General features: G+C 42.5%; 1 protein-coding gene across 4 annotated transcripts in view; it reads left to right on the forward strand.

Annotated features, from left to right (window-relative positions):
• The first annotated feature begins 21 nt into the window (after nt 1–21).
• Nucleotides 22–15978, forward strand: part of KATNBL1 (katanin regulatory subunit B1 like 1) — a 63984-nt gene continuing 48027 nt past the window's right edge. For 2 of the 4 annotated variants that reach the window (XM_060004936.1, XM_060004939.1), the window contains exons 1-3: nt 24–149; nt 894–974; nt 10078–10202. The gene's annotated coding sequence lies outside the window, so the exon portion shown is untranslated. Of the gene's footprint in view, nt 150–893; nt 975–10077; nt 10203–12331; nt 12483–15978 lie in introns of those variants that run through there. The other 2 variants (XM_060004938.1, XM_060004937.1) reach the window with 2 other exon arrangements.

Genomic DNA, 15978 nt, shown 5'->3' on the forward strand with positions numbered 1-15978 from the left:
CCCGGAAATTGTCAGGCGGCTGACCGAAGGGTGTGGTCGGAGGTACAGAAGGTGGGAGGGAAAAGAAAGAATGTAAAGGTACCTAAAGCGTCTTCCGCGCCTTCCCTCCTTTCTGAAGAAGGCCTGCAGGGTGTTCCCTCACCTCTGAGGTGCGTTTTATGGGACAAAGGGAAGTCCATACTGACTCTCCATTAGGGGTTGAAGCCCTGAAAAGCGTCTGGAGCTCTTACCCGTTCCCGGGAGCACAAGATTCAAATAATCTATTTAAATCCTGGCTTCACCACGGATTGTGTGACCTTGAGCGAGTTATTTAGTAGCTTCTGGGTGTTGAATGTCCACCGTGTACCAGGAACTTTATGTCTATTATTTCATTTAATTCTCACAGGAACCCTGCGACGTAGATAGTTCTGCCCCTACTCCGCAGCAAACCTAGGAGGCAGTGTGGGCATGTTAAGGCTCTTGGGCTCAAGATTCAGACGGTCTCCGTTTGAATTCTGGCTTCGTTACTTAACTGCGTGATTTTGGGCAAGTTAGATTCTTTGTGTTTCAGACCTTTCCATATGTACCTGCTTTCGAGGCTTGTTCTGAGGTTGAATAGAGTGCTTGCCACAAGTGCATGACGTGTTTTTTAATGTCATTAATCTCCAACATTATTCGTGGTGATCGGGTTTTGTATTCAACTGTATACCTATATCATAATTAAGCCTATCATTGGGTTTTTAAGTTGTTTACTGTTTTTTTCCCTTTTATAACCAATGTTGCTGTCACTGTCATTCAAATCATATATTCCTTCCCTTGTAAAGTACTCTCCTACTTGCTGTAAAATTTTTTAAGCTATAACAAAGTTTCTTTGGTCGCAAGGGTACTCCAGGTCTTTTATTCCTTTGTTCTAGGAATCCTCATAGTGTTACTTGCTAAAAACGTGTTCCAGAGAAGGTGAAGATGTTGAGACTGAACTGAGGAAAGGTTCCAAGGTCAGATAAGCTTGAGATATTGTATTCTAAACATACATCCCAGAGATTCTCGGTGCTACCGGTATAACATTAAAACCACAAGAAATAATTCAGTAAATAATCTCCTTTCATTTTGTTTCCCAATCTGCCTGAATAACAAGCCTCTTTTTTTTTTCTATCACATCTGTTAATGTCCAATGGAATCAATGTTCCATAGAACACAGAGGGCAACTTGCTATATATGTGCTAGAATTAAAGAGAAAGAAGAAGGCACTCTTTAAAGATCTGACTGATATTTTTTAAAGTTTGTTAGAATATCATTAGAAATAATAGATCCTTTATGGAAATGGAGTTTCAGATTGGAATTAAACTTTTTTTAAGGTTTAAAAATCTATAAAAATGTGTTTTTTTAACATCTTTATTGGGGTATAATTGCTTTACAATGGTGTGTTAGTTTCTGCTTTATAACAAAGTGAATCAGTTATACATATACATATGTTCCCATATCTCTTCCCTCTTGCGTCTCCCTCCCACCCTCCCTATCCCACACCTCTAGGTGGTCACAAAGCACCCAGCTGATCTCCCTGTGCTTTGCGGCTGCTTCCCACTAACTATCTACCTTACGTTTGGTAGTGTATATATGACCATGCCTCTCTCTCACTTTGTCACAGCTCACCCTTCCCCCTCCCCATATCCTCAAGTCCGTTCTCCAGTAGGTCTGTGTCTTTATTCCTGTCTTACCCCTAGGTTCTTCATGACATTTTTTTTTCTTAAATTCCATATATATGTGTTAGCATACGGTATTTGTCTTTCTCTTTCTGACTTACTTCACTCTGTATGACAGACTCTAGGTCCATCCACCTCATTACAAATAGCTCAATTTCGTTTCTTTTTATGGCTCAGTAATATTCCATTGTACATATGTGCCACATCTTTATCCATTCATCCGATGATGGGCACTTAGGTTGTTTCCATCTCCAGGCTATTGTAAATAGAGCTGCAATGAACATTTTGGTACATGACTCTTTTTGAATTATGGTTTTCTCAGGGTATATGCCCAGTAGTGGGATTGCTGGGTCATATGTTAGTTCTATTTGTAGTTTTTTAAGGAACCTCCATACTGTTCTCCATAGTGGCTGAACCAATTCACATTCTCACCAGCAGTGCAAGAGTGTTCCCTTTTCTCCACACCCTCTCCAGCATTTATTGTTTCTAGATTTTTTGATGATGGCCATTCTGACTGGTGTGAGATGATATCTCATTATAGTTTTGATTTGCATTTCTCTTGGAATTAAACTTTTGAGGATCCAAGTTTTTGCACAAAAATGTGTTTTGTAAGAAAAGTAAAGGGTAACATATAGTTTAATCCTGACTCCAAATGAACTTCTAAGAGAGGTAGGAACTCTCTTGGCCTACATTTCTTCATCTATAAAATAAGGGACTTGTACCAGATAACTTCTTAGGGTACCTTCTAGTTCTAAAATGTATTTTTTTGGAATACATATTTTGCATATTATTCTTTCATATATGGTATATTCATAGAAAGAAGACAAATCATAAACACATTAAGGAATAATGGGATTTCACATCATTTTTTAAAATTGTGCTTTCCCATACTTTTAGTAATTCTCTGCATTATGCGGGTACCACTTTTGGATTTAGAGAAATATAAATGTTATTAATTATAATATGACATGATTCTAAACCTAGAAGTGGAATGGTTCTGTCCTGGATTCAAAGGCGACTCATCTTGGGAGCCCTTAAAAAATACTGATGCCTTGGCCACACCCACAGAGATTCTAATTCATTTGCTTAGGGTGGAGCAAGGTCATCAGTATTTTTGAATGGCTCTCCAGGTGATTCTCCTTTGCAGCAAGGACTGAGAACCACTGACCTGGAGTGTTTGGTTGCTCTAAAATGACAAGGTTTGAATTTACACAAAGTAATTTAAGCAATCATTAGTTTTTAAGAGCCTCCTTTTATGCCTCCCACTGGGATAAACTTGAATTAGAAAATAATAGAAATACTGAAATTGTAAAACTAAATGTCAAACTTCCTTTACTTTGTGGCTTTGAGCAAATATGATTTTAATTAAAGAAACTGAGAAGGCAAACCATGATTCCACAGGTCATATGAGTTGCCTTGTTTGACTTTTACAATTTGTGCCACCTGCGCAGTTTTGGTATTTGTTTTTGTAACTATCTTCCCCGCCCCTGCCACCCCACCCCCCAACCTCTTTAGGAGTCTGAGAAGCTGACTCTTTCTAATACTTCATGCCATTCTCTTCAGAGCAGTTGCATTTGGATTGAAACTTGAACAAAGAAATTTCTATTTCACACGACCAGATTTGCGAGAATGGATCCCTTTAAAGGAAAAAAAGCTTTACAGCTATGTCTTAAGTTTTTGGTCTCTGCCATTTTACAGTGTCCCTATAATAAATCTATTGGGCTATCCTCAGCCGTCCAACCAGTTCCCCCAGCGTGCTCTAAAAGCTCCTAATCCTTTTGGCAGCTTAAATAAAATGGACTTCTATTGCAATCTCCATTTATTTGTGTTATTTAACTCTACTATCATTATTGCCTTCTGAAAAGGAACACCTTACTATTGCACCATTCATGATGCAGTTTATTCCATGTCAGTAATGGGGTTTTAACAAGAGGAAACTTTTTCCTCTGTTTTGTCTGTTTGCATTTTCAAACCTCTTAGTAAGATCTTAGTAAGATCCTACCTTGCTAGCTCTTGGGTATCTGCACTATTTCTATGCGGATTACAAATTTTTCAATTTCTGGTTCATGGCTCTGCAGTGTCATGAACTAATATGGTGCTGGGAAAAGATGTTGGTTAGTAATACCATTCTTCATTAGTAATTACCTTTTTTTAATGTCAGGAAGACTGTTGTGCAATTCACATTTTACCTGCAGTTCACAGGTTCCCATTATAGCACTTCCCTCCAGCACTTGCTTAGGAAGCTGGGAGGATTGCCATTCCCACAGATCCCATTGAAAGCTAAGAATGACAACTATAGCATAAGTCATAATGATATATCACTGATAGCCTAACATGTTTCTTCAAACTTGGTTACTCTGGATTCATGCTGGTGATTAATTTCAGCTGTCTTGGAGGTGGGCTAAACTGTCTCTACACCAAGGATCTGAATGACTAATCCAGGTCCTTTGTGGCATTTTTTCTTATGTGCTAATTTTAAAAAGCCTCGATTGGTTCCATTATAAAGCATTGTTTTATAGCCTGAGTTTTTTGTAAGGAGGATTGTCCTCGCAGAATTCATATGTTGAAGCCCTAACCTGCCATGTATTTGGAGATGGGACCTCTGGGGGGTAATTAGGGTTAGATGAGGTCATGAAGGTAGGGCTCTCATACTGGGATTGGTGTCCTTATAAGAAGAGACACAAGAGAACTTGCTGTGTCACTCTGCCATGTGAGGACACAATGAGAAGGTGGCTGTCTACAGCCAGAAAGAGAGGTCTCGCCAGGAGCTGAATCAGCCAGCACCTTGATCTTGGACCTCCCAGTCTCCAGAACTGTGAAAAACTAAATTTCTGTTGTTAAAGCCACCCAGTCTGTGGTATTTTGTTATGGTAGCCCAAGCAGACTAATAAAAGGATGAAGTGGGATTCAGAAGACTTGAAGGAGAACAATAAGTACCTTTTGTGTTTATTGAAGTGCTTTTGAAAGGTAGTCATCCGTTAAAACATAAAATAAATGTAGGATTGTTTAATTTGTAGAAGTTTATTACATAAGTGGAAACATATTAAACACTGTGCACTGACTTGTATTTTCACTTAATCCATCTTGGATGTCTTCCATGTCTGTCACTCAGATCTACCTCATTCTTTTTAAAGGCTACAGGGTATACATGGCATGGATGTACAATAACTTAGTTAACCAGTCCCTAATTGATGGGCATTTAGATTGTTCCCATTTGTCACTGTTACAAAAAAAAAATGTTACTATGAACATCCCTGGGTAATTTGTCAGCACAGTTCTGTAGGAGAGTGGTACAATTAAGATTGCTTACCACAGAGGTTATACAGTTACAATATTAATAAGTTAAAATAGGCCCTCCAAAATGTGCTAATTTACACTTTTAAGAGTTTGTGGACTAAATTATTTTTAGTCTTATAGTGAGTTATATAGTGTCCCCCCAAAATTCACATCCACCTGGAACCTCAGGATGTGACCTTAATTGGAAATAGGAACTTTGCAGGTGTAGTTAGTTTAGATGAGGTCATATTGGATTAGGGTGGGTTCTAAATGCAATAACTGATATCCTTATCAGAGGAGAGGGCACACAGATAGATACATGGGGTAAAAGTCCATGTGACAATGGAGGCAGATTGGATTACTGCAGCTACAAGATGACGATTGCCAGAGCCACCAGAAGCTAGGAAGAGGCAAGGAAAGAAAGATTCTTGCCTAGAACCTGCAGAAAGATCATGGCCCTGCCAACACCTTGGTTTTGGTTTTCCAGCCTCTAGAACTGTGAGAGACTGTATTTCTGTTGTTTTAAGCCACCCAGTTTCTGGTACTTTGTTACTATGGTCCTAGGAAACTAATACAAGTTTCCTTCTGAAAGAGGAACTCATTCAAATGAATTAGGCTAACCAGGGTTAGCTTAAGTGGGAAATAATAGCAAATACTAAAATAATATTGCCAAGGCTGCCAAATCAAATCCTAAACTTTAAAACATTTGCACAGGCTTCCCTGGTGGCGCAGTGGTTGAGAGTCTGCCTGCCGATGTAGGGGACGTGGGTTCGTGCCCCGATCCGGGAAGATCCCACGTGCCGCGGAGCAGCTGGGCCCGTGAGCCATGGCCGCTGAGCCTCCATGTCTGGACCTCAACAGGAGAGGCCACAACAGTGAGAGGCCCGCGTACCGCAAAAAAAACCCAAAAAAAACAAAAAACAAAAACATTTGCACAATTTTAATTTCCTAATTGCTGTAAATTAGTAAAGTGATTTTAAAAATTTATTTATTTTATTTATTTTTGGCTGCATTGGGTCTTCATTGCTGCATGCGGGCTTTTCTCTAGATGCAGCTAGTGGTGGCTACTCTTCGTTGTGGTGCACGGGCTTATTGCTGTGGCTTCTTGTTGCAGAGCATGGGCTTTAGGTGCACGGGCTTCGATAGTTGTGGCACACGGGTTCAGTAGTTGTGGCTCATGGGCTCCAGAGTGCAGGCTTAGTAGTTGTGGCGCATGGACTTAGTTGCTCCGCGCGCGGCATGTGGGATCTTCCCAGACCAGGGCTGGAACCCGTATCCCCTGCATTGGCAGGTGGATTCTTAACCACTGCGCCACCAGGGAAGCCCAGTAAAGTGATTTTTAAAAATTATTTTAATTAAAAAAGACATTTATTAGATAAAATGAAAAAATACAAATAAGTAAAAAAGAATTAACGAATCCTACCATGCAAAAAAGTGATAACAATAATAATTTTCGTGGACATTTTGATTTAGACTCTCCCAGATTCTTTGATTTATATTTTGACTTATTTAACATATGTTTTATAACACGCTCTTCCATGAAGGGCCATATTTTTATTTTTGTAAAAGGCAAAGGAAGAAGTCCGGCTGAATCTTTCAGTTTTCAAAAAAACTCTGATACTTCTGACAGATGTTCAGTTTCTGTTGCTTTCATCCAGCTCTGGCCACAATCATGAGGCACCACCACGATGCCACTCACCAATTTCCGCAGTCCTCCCCAACCAGCCTACAACTGGAGCCACACCCCATTTCCCAGGACTGGAACTGGTCCTGCTACCCTTTGTAGATCAGATTATTTCTGTAGAATATGTGTGCTCTCGCCTTTAAAGGATTCAGAGTTTAGGTAAGTTTGGGCAGCACTGCTCTATCTTTCTATTTGTATTTATTTATTTATTTACTTACCTACCTACCTCGCCACGCAGCTTGCGGGATCTTAGTTCCCCCCACCAGGGGTTGAACCCAAGCACTGGGCAGTGAAAGTGTGGAGTCCTAACCACTGGACCACCAGGGAATTCCCTTTCTTTTAGAGATTCACAATTAATGTTAGTATTTTAAAGACTGAGAAACGCTACAGTAAAGAAATATTTGTTTTATCCATCAGTTACTGAACTTCTTTGGCCAAGGAAGCCTTTTTTTCTTCTCCCTTTTTCCCTCTCTTTTCAATGTATCAACATCTTGCAGAACGGGTGTTCTGAAGAACACAGCTAATTTTGGATAGCCAGTTTAGGGTCAGACTCAATTTTGTTACTGCCAGAGTACTTTGACCGTGTGTCCGGCTCCAAGAAATGGACTTCAGTCTTAGTGATCTTCCTGTAGCTCCAGTCTCCTGAGGCTGTAGACCTCCTTTGCCCTTTCAAGCCCCCTTCCCAAGGACATTATCCTGCTTCTAATGCTTGTTGTCCCGCCCATTTCATTTCCTTCCTGCCTGCACCCTGCCCTTGAACTCCTCTCCGCTATGCCTGTTTGTTATGAGGGCCCCGGAGTATCAAACCCTCAAGCAGCTGCATGACTGGACTTGTTTTGTGAAAGGTCATAACTTTCAGATACCCTGTACTGACTACCAGGCTGTCGACACCACAGCGAGTCTGTCTCCACAGCATTGGCCCCCCTCCTGGAACTGGTCTAGTTCCAAGACTGCTTTTCCAAGGCAGTAGTCAACCAAATTGTGTTCTTCTCTATCTTAGAAAAATCACTGGACAGGTAAAGTTGGGGGTGGGGAATATTTTGCAGAGAGAGAGCCACAATCAGTGTGCTATATACTATTAAGAGTGTTTTACATAGGTTACCCTGTTTCCCAACATCCCCTAAGAGAAGAGTTATCCTCCCTCTGCAGTTAAGGTAAAGATGGTGTAGAAGGGCCCAAAGGCAGTGATCAAGGCTTCTGATAGAGATGAACCTTGCTCCAAAGTTAGTGTTCTTTCCGCTCTAACATGCTGCCCTCTACCATCTTCCAGGTGACAGTGTATGTAATTGCAGGAAATCTACTTGGGGAAGGAGAGAAACGGTCTCTTTGGCTTCACATTTGAAAATCTATAACAAATACCATCACCTGCTTTCCAGCTGTCGAAGTGCCACAGAGCTGCATCCAAAACAAACTGTTTTTAACAGGAGGATCCCCTACCATTCAACAGTCCCCCCCCAGCCCCCCACCCTCCACCTGCCAAACGAAATCTAGGAAGCTGCTGCTGCTTCCGCCACCAAGGCATCTGTACCGTGGTGGTATTTGAAACGACCGTGAATCTTGCAAACGGGGAGTCAGCTTTGCTCCTTTCCACTGCTACCGCCTTATCTGAAACTTTCCCTACTGCCATCCTTTCCTTCCACAGTCTACACAGGAAGGTGGGGAAGGGAGGAGCAGAATAAAAGCGATTGACTTCTCACTTTGACTGCCAAAGTCAGCTGGAATTTTCCAAAGGCTCTGAGGCTGAGCAGTAGATGTAGTTAGCTATGGAATGGATGAGCTATTGTGTTTTACGTCTCTTCATGCTCGGTCCTCTACCAGGCCTGGCATCAGTCTGAGGGGATGAGAATGGCATCACCACAGTAAATGCTCTGGCTTCCTGAACCTCCGGCCCAAAGGACAACATTTTCATGCCTAAGGCTCATGGGCTCCCTCCCTCCCACTAGTCATCTTGCATCCTGATGATAGATTAATCCTCCTAAAGTACTGATTTAATTCTCATTTCCCTGCTCAATGCCTATGCCTTGTTGTTTTGTGTCTTAAAGTTTCAACTGCCATTTATATTATTATATGCATTTATAGTGATTGGCATTTCAATTAATATTATATGGATTGATCTATGTAATATGATATTTATCATAAAAATGCAGTTTACAAAGTTGTAAGGATATGATCTCATTTCTTAAATGTAGGTACATTTGCATAGTAAAATGTCTGAAAAAACATATGTTCAAATGGAGACAGTGCTTGTCTGTGAGTAATAGACTTTTAATGGTTTCTAGTAGTTTTTTTCCTTCCCAAACACCTTTGCTTGATTATTCCAGATCTTCACAACCTGTCAGGTGACAGTCTTTCCTCCTGCTACTCCCCAGAGCTCTCCCCACCCCACTCAAACCGCGATAGACGGCGGTCCTGGAATTTATTTTGTACTTCCCCTGTCTGTCTGGAACACCCTGCCTGTCAAAATCCTGTCCAGCTTGTCAGGCCCGACTGCAGCCTTCCTGCATGATCCCTTCCCTGACTCTCCACTCAGAAGCATACATACAACTTTGCGTGAGAGTTCTTTTCTCACATGGGTGTTTATAGTCAGGGTTATTCTACACACCATCTCTGATGTCCATACCCCTGTGAGAGGGGGAATGTAGGGCAGAAAGGCTAATTCAGCTGCCTGTTCACTCAGATGGAAGGAATATCTAAGGCAGTCAGAGGAAGCAATGAGGGAATGGCTAGAGGGGTGCACTCCCTTGGAGACTGTCCACTGTGAGGGCTGGCAGGGAACCACCTTTCTGTGAAGGGCTGGTGGTGCAGGGACAATAAAAATATGTATGGAATGCACTCTTTTTTAATCCCTTAACAACAACAAAAAAATTTTGATTGCGCTCCAAGGGGAAAAAAAATTCAACTTTATTGACTGAAAAATATCAATGAAGACAACTGACCTGCATTTCATCACTAAAATGGTATATATTTCAAAAATAGCAATATGAAGGCAAATTTCTTTATTTTCACCTTAAGTTATGTTGACATTTGGCAGTCTTATGAGAACGATGGGCCAGAGATCTGTAAACCCCAGAACTAGAGTCTGAAGATGAACCTGCCTGAGACTCTTGCCCTAAGAAGCTCTAGAAATGAGAACATCAAGGTTCTCCTCTGGCCTTCAGACAACCTGGGACCTTGTTTGAGCTGAGATCCTTCTGTGTTAACACAGCAGATTCCCTGAGTCCTAGGACTCTGTTACTTGTCTTACCTCATCACCCAGCCTTCCTTGAGGGTAAGAACTGTTCCTTATACTCTTCACCCTCTTCTGGTGAGGGCCCAGCACAGTGCCTTTTGTATAGTGGGTCATCGAGAAATTCCTGTTTGTGACAATGGTGATGAAGAAATAGTTGGAGAGAAAGTGACTTCACCCATGTATGTTGAATTTTATTTTCTTTAAAACAGCACACCCACTTAGTGGAAGTTATACTCCGGGAGTGTCTACGCTGCACACCACTGGAACCCAGGGCTTCTGCTCCCTTCACTCACTCACCCTGCTGGAGTCTCTCAACAGTCCCCTCTGTTGACAGGTATGGCCCCGCACAGCGGCATGTGCCTGCTTGTGCTTGGTACAATCTGAGAAGCTTGCAAAGGCATTGCTCATGCAAAACATATCCTAAAAATATTTCTCCCGGGCTTCCCTGGTGGCACGGTGGTTGAGAGTCCGCCTGCCGATGCAGGGGACACGGGTTCGTGCCCCGGTCCGGGAAGATCCCACATGCCGCGGAGTGGCTAGGCCCGTGAGCCATGGCCGCTGAGCCTGTGCGTCCGGAGCCTGTGCTCCGCAATGGGAGAGGCCACAACAGTGAGAAGCCCGCGTACCGCCAAAAAAAAAAAATTTCTCCCATCAATCTAAAGTAGTGCCTGAAATTTTCACCATTACTTAATTTTTTTGTATTAAGTAAGGACCTTGTTACTAGAGGGGAAAAATACATTGTTATTACTACCTAATGATACTTTAGCTCTGATTAGTTTATCTGCCAGGCCTCCCATTGCTCTGAACTCCCACAGCCTCTAGGATATACCTTTTATCATTGCATTCACCACAATGTATTGGAATGATCTCCTTCCCTGTTTGTCCAAGCCACTGTGAGCTTCCGCAGGCTATCTCCTGGTACAATGTCAGCCTGGCACATGATGGGCCCGCAAAAATATCGTTAAACCCAACTTAGGTAGCCCTGGGGAGTTCTGAACAGAGTGCCTAAAGCAGTGAGTCCAGGGATGTGGAGTCTTGCAGTGAGCAACAGTTACACCAAATGCACTACTTGATAGGCTTCTGCAAGGGATGAGAGGCCCACCAGAGACAAACTTGCCCCTGTCACAATTTGGTTAATGTTGACCAGTAGCTTACCTGTGAAGATGGGTAGACTCTGTCTCCACTAAGATGAAGAGAATTATCCTCAGTAATTAAAAGCATGTCAGGGACAGATCCAACCCTAACCTCATCCTCTAGTGTTCACCATCCCAAAGAAACTGAGCCTGCTTCCTGGGGACAGGGTCCACATCATGCATATTTCTTGTGGTTTTTTTTTTTGCAGTATGCGGGCCTCTCACTGTTGTGGCCTCTCCTGTTGCGGAGCACAGGCTCCGGACGCGCAGGCTCAGCGGCCATGGCTCACGTGCCCAGCCGCTCCGCGGCATGTGGGATCTTCCCGGACTGGGGCTCGAACCCGTGTCCCCTGCATTGGCAGGCGGACTCCCAACCACTGCGCCACCAGGGAAGCCCTCTTGTGTTCTTAACAGTCCAGAACAGAGTCTGGCAAATATCAGGAACTAACAAATAAGAGCTAACAATTATATAGTGCTTACCATGTGCCAGATACATTCCTCTAAGAATTTTATATGTGTTAACTCATGTAATCCTCATAACGATGAGGCAGATACCATTAACATCCCCATTTTACACGTGGGGAAACCAAAGCTCATGGGAGTTTATATGACTTCCCTGAGGTCGCAGAGCTCCAGTCTACCCTTTTAAATATTTTGCCTTAGTGCTCTTAAATAGGAGTGAATGAATAAGTCTCTCCCTGCACCATATTTTTTAAAAATAAATTTATTTATTTATTTGGCTGTGTTGGGTCTTCGTTGCAGCGCAGGGCTCTTCTCTCTAGTTGCAGTGCCCGGGCTTCTCATTGCGGTGGCTTCTCTTGTTGCGGAGCACGGGCTCTAGGTGAGTGGGCTTCAGTAGTTGTGGCACACAGGCTCAGTAGTTGTGGCTCGCGGGCTCTAGAGCGCAGGCTCAGTAGTTATGGTGCATGGGCTTAGTTGCTCCGCGGCATGTGGGATCTTCCTAGACCAGGGGTCAAACCCGTGTCCCCTGCCTTGGCAGGCAGATTCCTGACCACTGCGCCACCAGGGAAGTCCCATCCCTGCACCATATTTTTATAGCAGATTATAGCAGATATAGCACCTCCTGGTGCAACACTTAAAGCACGGTTTCACCCACTAGACTGTGACTAGCGCAGGGTTATTCTTTGACTCTTATCCACCCTCAGTTCCCCGAGCGGTATTACTTGCCCTATCGTAGCAGGACTTCCATACGTACCTGTGTCCGCCAGGGGGCACTGTGTCCGCACCACCTCCTCCTCCCGCTCCCTGCGCCCCTGCGCAACCTGAGAGGGGCGGAGGCAGCGTTGGGCGGAGCCTCCGAGACGCCCTAGTAGGAGCTATCCCGGCGGGCCGCGCGTGCGGCCGCGTTTGAATGGCTCAGAGTGGGCTCGGCTGGGGACCTGAGGGATAGTCTGGGCTGCCGGGGCGCAGTCGGTCAGCGCCTGGGCTAGGCGGAGGCGCCGCGGTACCATGAGGCGCCGGTAAGTGACAACCGGGCCTGCGCCATCCTCGCGCCGGCGGTTGCCCTGCGGGGGCCAGGCCTCTCCTCGGGCCTGACCGCGCCCTGGGCCCACCTGCAGGCCCCGCGGCGGCCTCTGCTCGGCCCGGCCCGCGCAGGGCTGCAGGGGTCAGGGGTCGGGAGTCGGGGCGGTGGGGCCGCGGTCTCCCGTGGAGCTCCCTACCCGGCCGCGGCGAGGAGGGTCGGGGCGGCGGGCGCAGGAGCCCGCCCGGGTGGGCGCGAGGGGTCCGGGCCGGGAGAGGCGTGGACGGAACCTGCTGTCACTTATTTATTTGCGGATGGAGCCGACTTGTGCATCCCAGTGAGCGGGGAAGGACGCCGGCGTCTGAGGCGCTCTGTTTGAGGACAGGTTTTCCCGAGAGCCGCCTAGGCCCGGCTGTGGTATTTCCTTATTTTCTGTCGGGTCCTTGCTTCCCTGACACATAACCTTTTGTTCAGCAGGACAAAAACTTGACATAACTGCATAAGAATTGCTGATTGCAACTTTAAAAACCTCATTGTATTTTCTGAAAAGTTGTTCTGTAACAGTACCTAGGCTTTTCCCAAGGTCTTAAATGGGCTTAAATATGGAGAAAACAAAGAGTTGATTTGTTTCCTTGTGGCTTGTAAAATTCCTTGAAAACAGGGGTTTCTATGTCAGTTTCTTTGAGATTAAAAAAAAAAAAGAGAGAGACTAACAGAATTTAGGTCTGTAATAATCACCAGTTAAGCACTGGCAAAGATTATGAGAAACTAGTCCACCTAATCGCTTAAATTTGTGTAGTTTGTCCTGTTGTGTTGTTTTTTAAACCAGCTTCAGACTTGAATCAGAACTTTATACGTTGAGGCTTTTACTTGGCTAATAACTAGCGTTGTAATCATAACATTGGTTAATATTTATTTTGTGCTTTCTATATGCCAAGCACTCTTTTGAGAGCTTTGCTTTGGGACAGATACTATTATTATCCCCATTTTGACAAAGAGGAAACTGAGGCACAGAGACGTTAAGTAACTTGTACACGGTTACACAGCTAGTATAGTTGGGACCCAAGCAGGCTGGCTCCATGCTTTTAGCTATGCTGCTCTACTGCCTCATTTATATGTTGCTCTTTTTAGTTTACAAAGCAGTTTCATTTTATTTACTTCTCTCAACTGGGGAGATAATGTACGTGTGAGGTGCGTTTGTGTACATGCACACAGTACTAAATCGAGTTCTCTGCTCTTGTGGACGTAACTTTTGTGCATTGAGCAGCAAAATCCATTGGCTATTTTAAGATAAATAGAATTTATAAAGTTCATGTTTGTATTGTAGGTTATAGTTTTAATCCCTTTGTGTCATTTCCTAAAAGTGTAGAGAACAGTTTGAAACCTATGTAATTCCTTAAAATATACCATTATATATTAATGATTCTTTCTGAAAACTTACTGAGTGGTTACTCTGTACTTGGAATGATTAACTTAACTAATAACTCCATGACAAGAAATAGGATTCAAAAGCAATTAAGAAATCAGTTTACACTTATTTACAGCCGAGCATTTAAATTTTTAATTTCATTCATCAGTTATCAAGCAATGTTAGGCCCAATTGGTTATACAAAAGAAATGTGCTGGGGCAACAAACCTGAGGAAAGTTAGTTTAGTTTGGGATATAAAATTAACAACAATCACCACCGCCACCACCAAAAAAAAAAAAAAAGAAAGAAAGAAAGATATATGAGATATTCTTTATTAGTGCAGTGGGTGTATGATGAATTGAACTGAATAGATCAGTAATGCTTCTGCAAAGAAGCCAAACTGAAGCATGGATGTAGGGCATTGAATAGAAGTGTGAATGGGGAATTTTAGTGAGGAAACAGTGTGTTCAAAGACTTGAAATTGGGAATGAAAATGATTTTTCTAGGGAACAGTAAGTCTGGTCTATTTGGAAAGTTCCTGTTGAGAAAAATAAGATTATGGCAGACTATGAGGAATGTTATATAAGACATATGTCAAAGAAGTTTAGGTTTGACATATATATAAAAAGAGATATGATTTTAGAAGTTTAAAAACTTTTAAATCGGTGATTCTCAGCTGCTGGCAGTTTTGCCCCTCAGGGGACATTTGGCAGTGTCACGCCTTGCGGGGTGGGGTGCTATTGGCATCTAGTGGATAGAGGCCAGGAATGCTGCTAAACATCCTGCAATGGGTCAGCCCCTCCATGAGAAATAATTACCCCAAATGTCAGTGGTGATGAGGTTGAGAAATCCTCTTTTAAGTTGTTTGCTTATATGGCCAGCCTCTGTTTCCATGTGCTGTAGACAAATATGAATGATGAATTTTCAGAGCATGAGTACAAGCAATATTAAAGTTAAGGAGAAGCTGCCTCAGAGACCTCAAGAAGGCAGCTATTGTTGGAGTCCTGGGGGAAAGAAGCTATAAGGAATTAGGATAGGAGCACTGAGAGTGAACAAGTAGTGGTAAAAATGAGACAACTATTTAAATAATATTTTTTCCAAGTTTGAAAATAATGCATGTTCATTGTAGGAAATTTAGGAAATGTAGAGAAAGTGTAAAAAGAGCAAAAGCCGCTTATAAAATCCCCCAAGCAGAAAGAACAACTCTTAACATTTTCATGTGGTGTTTTCTTTCAAATCTTTTTCTATGTTGATACCTATTTTCCTTCATAAGACTAGGATTATACATTTTTCTCCTTGTGGGTTTGGTTTTTTTTGGTTTTTGTTATTTTGACTCAGCATATCATGAGTATTTCCCATTCTTAGAAAAATGTTCTTTTTCATGGTCAGTCTTCTTTGTTTTTTGTGTGTGTTCTTTTCAAGTTGGGGATTTTGCTTTGTATTCAAAAGACACATTTTGGAGGAAGAAATATTAGAACATGATGACTGATTAAATATAGGAAACAATAGGGGTAAAAGTGTATGGTATCTCCAAGGTTTTAAATCTAGGAAGCTAAAATAATGGTGCAGCTATTGAAATAAATTGGGATTCTCATAATACTTTTCATCTTAGGTATGGAAACTGCTGTTTACAGAGATACATAATGAGATTTTAATGAGGATCCTTGATGCCTATCAGCTTACATTTTTCCTAAAACCTCTATAATAATCTTCCTTTTCTTTTCTTTCTTTTTTTTTTTTAACTTTTTGTTTTTTGTACTAAGCTTATTTTTCAGTTCTTTCTTTGCAAGTCTTCCCCTTCTTGGAAAGGTTTTTTGAAATATGTTTTCTATTAGGGTACTAAGTAAGGCTCAAGTTTGTTGGTCATGAATCTTTACTTTGAAAGATTAAATGACTAGTTCGAGTTTTTAAAATGTATAGATTGCTAAAGTTTATAAGCAAGAGGTGAGTATAACTCTTCCAGAGGAGGAGGAATTATCTTTAAAAATGCTTGCCCACTATGGGATGCATCATTACATCACATCAGTCTATATTACATTGCTATTTTATCAATCATTATACTTGTTGATCTCTATCAGTTAATTT

The sequence above is a fragment of the Delphinus delphis genome, chromosome 2 (genome assembly GCF_949987515.2).
Source record: "Delphinus delphis chromosome 2, mDelDel1.2, whole genome shotgun sequence".
In the NCBI taxonomy this organism is placed as follows: Eukaryota; Metazoa; Chordata; class Mammalia; order Artiodactyla; family Delphinidae; genus Delphinus; species Delphinus delphis.